This window comes from Triticum urartu, chromosome 7 (assembly GCF_003073215.2).
Source record: "Triticum urartu cultivar G1812 chromosome 7, Tu2.1, whole genome shotgun sequence".
In the NCBI taxonomy this organism is placed as follows: Eukaryota; Viridiplantae; Streptophyta; class Magnoliopsida; order Poales; family Poaceae; genus Triticum; species Triticum urartu.
In genome coordinates, this window is record NC_053028.1 from 92,584,178 (window position 1) to 92,590,187 (window position 6,010).

Consider the following 6,010-nt stretch of genomic DNA (forward strand, 5'->3'; position numbering starts at 1 on the left):
ATACCACAACTCAAAACAAAACAAAGGATTGGCTTGCAGAATAAGCCAGAACAAACGTATGATAGAGATTTCGTCCGAAGTTTTCGTGGTGGGGCCTACACGAGCTCGATCGTACAGCACCATCATGTACAAGGCAGTGCACATGACATACGAAGCGTCCCTGAGTCGGCATAGCCAAGGACTCTTTAAGACACAATGAGACCACTGTAAAACCGACCGTGAATAGGCGGACCACTAGACGTCGAACCCCAATTTCATATCATACATCTGTCGGAAAGATATCCTAAGAGCTACTTGAATTCCCACTTATAAACTCCCAAAATTTTCCGGTTATGCAATCAGGTGTTGGGGATACAGGGGAAGCATAATATCTCACCCAAAACTAACAAATCCTACATCCAGCTGTATCCATCCTTCAACACATAACCAAGAAACCTTCGGAAATCATTTACCTCAACCTTCAAAAAGCATCCGTTATACGAGTTATGGCAATACTCCCGAACTCCCGCCCCAGTACTGGGTGGCGTCGAGGTTATCTCACCAACAACTGCATAAAAGAGATTTTTGATGTCGGCGAACTCAGGTATTCCAGAACTGCAACGATAAAATTGTGACGACAACACCTCGGAGCTCAACTCCCCAGGACACTGCCACAACCCCTAAATGTCAGGAGGCACCAAGAACAATGTTCTTGTCACAAAACCATCGGAACGATTCCAAGATACCCGCATGATCCTAAATATTTTTTTAGTGAAATTTGAGAAGAGAAGAGTCAAAACTCTACGTCAGGATGCCTCACTAGAGCGACGAAAGGAGTGAGGATTAAAAAGAATCCTACTCTTCGATATCTAATTCATAAATGACTCAAAACATTTTTTCTAGACTCAACAACGCCAACGATTCGATCAAGCAGGGGGCTCCCAAGGTCGGGGAAGGCTCTGATTACCAACTTGTAACACCCTCGATGCAGCTATATCTCCTATGTGTCGAAACAATGTCGCAAGTGAGGTAATCTTCACAAGAACCCATGTAAATAAATAAATGGGAAAAAGGCACATAGTCGGCTTACAAACGCCACTTCACACAATTACAGGAATAAAGCATTACATCATCCAAATACAATCAAGGTCCGACTACGGAACCAAAATAAAAGAAGACTACCCCAAAAGCTACACAGATCCCTGACCGTCCCAACTAGGGTCCACTACTGATCATCTAGAACGAAATGACACAAAGGACAAGATCTTCATCGAGCTCCTCCTTGAGCTTGGTTGCGTCACCTGCACGGTATCATCGGCACCTGCAACCTGGTTTTGGAAGTATCTGTGAGTCACGGGGACTCAGCAATCTCACACCCTCGCGATCAAGACTATTTAAGCTTATAGGAAGGGTAAAAGGTATGAGGTGGAGCTGTAGCAAGTGACTAGCATATATGGTGGCTAACATACACAAATGAGAGCGAGAAGAGGAGGCAAAGCACAGTCGAGAAACTATGATCAAGAAGTGATCCTGGAACAACCTACGTCAAGCATAACTCCAACATCGTGTTCACTTCCCGGACTCTATCGAGAAGAGACCATCATCGGTTACACACGCGGTTGATGTATTTTAATTAAGTTAAGTTTCATGTTATCTACAACCGGACATTAACAAATTCCCATCTGCCCATAACCGGGCACGGCTTTCGAAAGTTCAAATCCCTGCAGGGGTGTCCCAACTTAGCCCATCACAAGCTCTCACGGTCAACGAAGGATATTCCTTCTCCCAAGACAATCCGATCACTCGGCATCCCGGTTACAAGACATCTCGACAATGGTAAAACTAAACCAGCAAAGCCACCCGAATGTGCCGACAAATCCCGATAGGAGCTGCACATATCTCGTTCTTAGGGCACACCGGATTGTCCAAAGGTTCCGGTAGGCCAGCCCAGAGTTGCCCCTGGTGGCCACCAGCAGCTGACAGGTTGGACCAACACTCAGAGGAGCACTGGCCCGGGGGTTTAAATAAAGATGACCCTTGAGCCGGCGACCAAGGGAAAGAAAAGGCTAGGTGGCGAATGGTAAAACCAATGTTGGGCCTTGCTGGAGGAGTTTTATTCAAGGCGAACTGTCAAGGGGTTCCCATTATAACCCAACCGTGTAAGGAACGCAAAATCCGGGAACATAACACCGATATGAGGGAAACTAGGGCGGCAAGAGTGGAACAAAACACCAGGCATAAGGCCGAGCCTTCCACCCTTTACCAAGTATATAGGTGCATTAATATAAGAAGATAATATTGTGATATCCCAACAATAAACAATGTTCCAACAAGGAACATCTCCAATCTTCACCTGCAACTAGCAACGCTATAAGAGGGGCTGAGCAAAGCGGTAACATAGCCAAACAACGGTTTGCTAGGACATGGTGGGTTAGAGGTTTGACATGGCAATTTGGGAGGCATGATAAGCAAGTGGTAGGTATCGTAGCATAGGCATAGCAAAAGAGCAAGCATCTAGCAAGCAAAGATAGAAGTGATTTCGAGGGTATGGTCATCTTGCCTGAAATCCCGCAAGGAAGAAGAACGAGTCAATGAAGAAGACAAACGGACGTAGTCGAACGGGTCCTCACAAACGCGACGTTATCGGAACCAACCCGAAGAAGCAACACCGAAAAGAAGCACACAACATAGTAAACAAACCAACACGAACATGGTATGATATGCGGGATGCGGTATGCGGTGCATATGCATGATTTGGAAAGGAATGATTGAACCTGGCCTCAACTTGGAAAACCAAGAGTGCCACTGGAAAGGTGAGTGATTTCGGTCGAAATCGATATAAAGATCACCGGAATCGGATGCAGGTTTGGAAATGGCAAGCAAAACAAATATGGCACCGGTCTGCGATAATCAGCAAGTAGCCATCTAAATGCATCAAGATAAATATGCTACATCACGCAAACATGACAACAGAATACATGGCAGGGATCCACTCATGATGCTTGATAAAAGATGAACACTGAGCTACGGCTAATTCACTCAATATCAAGCTCAAACAAGCATGGCAAAAGGGCAAACGATAACAGGTTTCAGACTTGGTGAAATTAACACAAGTCTGGAATTTATCATCAGGAAGCAATCTTTAGAGCATGAAAACTACATGCTACAGGAACTTAACATGGCAAATCAAGGCATCGCATGAAGCTACTCAAAGCACTTAACAAAAGTCCCTTAGTGACCTTGAGTCAAAAGGGATCGGAAAATACAATTGCAAGCATGTGAACATGAGAAAAACATAAACAGATTCAAACTTAGTGAAAAACTGGAGCATGCAAAACAGTTAACGAGTAGACATGTTTACGACCTCGATGCACTCACTACAGAGCATGGAATGACAAACTAAGCATACACCCATGAAGAAGACATGTCATAGAAGCTAGAAATGGCAAGAACAACAATATATCATGCATGGAACAACAAGAACAAGCTCTGCAAAATGCTAAACATGTTAACAATCTGCCAGGAACATTTTATAGCAAAAGTAGAGCTCGATTACTCAAGAAAGTTGCTCCATAAATGAAAACAAAGACATGGATGGATAGAGCACCACAATATTTACAAAACATCCTTACTGATCATGTCAAGAGGCACGGATCACTAGGAAACAACATGAACATATGGCATAAGAGTAAAAACAGGACAAGGACTTAGGGAAATTCTAAGTCCCTGAAATCAGCATCATTGAGTAAGCTACTTAGCATGCTTGTGCTAGTCACCACAAATATCACAAAAATACATGGCATACACCCCTGTAAAGATGGCATGGCATATATACCAAAACACATGTAGAGCTTAGGATCATAGCATGCACACATTAATCATGGAAAAAATCACAAAATGCCATTTGCTGAAACAGATCTGACATATTCCTCACATAGTCCTCTTCCAACGACATTTCGGGCATCAAGATGAGATGAAATGAAAATAATGCAATGAGGTGAAATGATGTACTCATCGAGGCGAACATTTTGATATGCTACGCGCGGGAAACGGAGCCACGGGGATGAAGTTATGATGCAATGAATATGCTGAAAAATATTACAGGGAAAAAGGACTTAGGCGAAATTGTACCCTCCAGATCTGGATCTAGGTCAAGGAAGGCACGCATCCCGAGGTCAACTCTGGCGAGGAGCGGATCCGGCTCGGACCTCGCCGGATCCGGGCGCGGCGGCGGCGGGGAGGCGCGCTTCGGCCGGTGGCGTCGGGCGGCGCTGCAAACGGCGGGCGGCAGCGCACGGTCGTCGACGGGCGGCGGGGCGGCGCACGGCGTCGAGGCGGACGACACCGAGAAACAGGGCGGCGCGAGCGCCTTCCGGCGAGCTCGGCCGGTGGCCAGAGCCAGGCATGGCGTTGTGCTGCGGCGGTGTTGCGCGGGATGAGGAAGAGGACGGCGCGTAGAGGAGTACCGGAGCGGAGCGCAGCTCCTGCGATGTCGCGCCGGCGAGGCGGCAGTGATGAATGCCAGCGACGAGTTGTGTACGGCGGCGGGGCGGCGAAAGCACAGGCGGGCGGCGCGCGGAGGCTCGGTCGCTCGGGCCCGGACGCGGCTCGGGCGGGCCGGCCTCGGGCCCTGCGGGCCGCGGCGGCGCGCGGTGGCGGAGGGACGCGGCGCGGTTGGACGCGGGCGACGGCGGCACTGACATGGCGCGATGCGATTGGCCGGGGTGAGGTGGAGGCCGGACATGTCCGGCGCGGGATGGACATGTCCGGCGGCGCGAGGAAGAGGGAGGCTAGGGTTTCGGGGAAAAAGACCCGAAAATGAAATGGAGGGATCTATTTATAGAGGTAGAGGGAGCTAGGCAGCTCCAAATGAGGTGTGGTTTGCGGCCACGCGATCGTGATCGAACGCTTTAGATGATGGAGGAGGTTTAGGTGGGTTTTGGGCCACTTTGAAGGGGTGTTGGGCTGCAACACACACGAGGCCTTTTCGGTGCCTCGGTTAACCGTTGGAGTATCAAAAGAAGTCCAAATGACACGAAACTTGACAGGCGGTCTACCGGTAGTAAACCAAGGCCGCATGACAAGTCTCTGTCCAATCCGAAAACGTTTACACCCGCACACGAAAAGAGGTAGAAAGGACCTGGATGACATAGGAGCGCCGGATTGCAAAACGGACAACGGGGAAAATGCTCGGATGCATGAGACGAACATGTATGCAAATGAAATGCACATGATGACATGATATGCAGCATGCATGCAAGCAATGACAAGGCAACAACAGCGAATAACTGGAGACACCTGGCACATCGGTCTCGGGGCGTTACACGGCGCCCAGTCGGATTCGATAGGCACGGGCGCAGGCGGTTCGGAGTCCGTGGCCGGGGAAGAATCCGGAAGTTCGGCGTCACGGCTCCCGTGAAGGGTAAGGTCGATACTCGGCTCAATCGCCGCTAAGGATGCGGCCTCCGTGGAGGGGTCTATCCACCCGTCCAGGATGGCGCGATTGGCTCCGAATTGAGGGTCGGAGAAATGCCGGTGCGATCTCCTGAACACTGTCCGATGGTAGAGCTAAATCATGCTCATCGTGACCGTGTGGCGCATTCGGCAGGGGCTCGAATCCGTCGGATCAAGTCTCCGCGGATATCGGCCGTGTAGTTTAAGCTTCCAAATCTGACATGGTGGCCAGGGGCGTAACTCTCCATCTGCTCCAGATGGCCAAGCGAGTTGGCCCGCAGTGCGAATCCGCCGAATACAAAATCTTTGTGGTGTCCCCCCGCCTTCCTCTCCGTTGTTTGTTTTTTCTCTCTTTTTTCGCTTCTAGAGATATTCTACCTTTTTCTAGACGACGCATCGATGATTTGAAGAGCCATCAGCCTAATGAGACGACAACATGAGGACCTCCGATGAAAGCACAATGGCGGTGTAAAACCGGCGATCCGGTAGGGGGTCCCGAATGTCTCTAGCGGATGAACAGGACAGGGACACAGTTGTACTCACGGTTCGGGCCCTTGATGTAGTAAGAACCACGGCG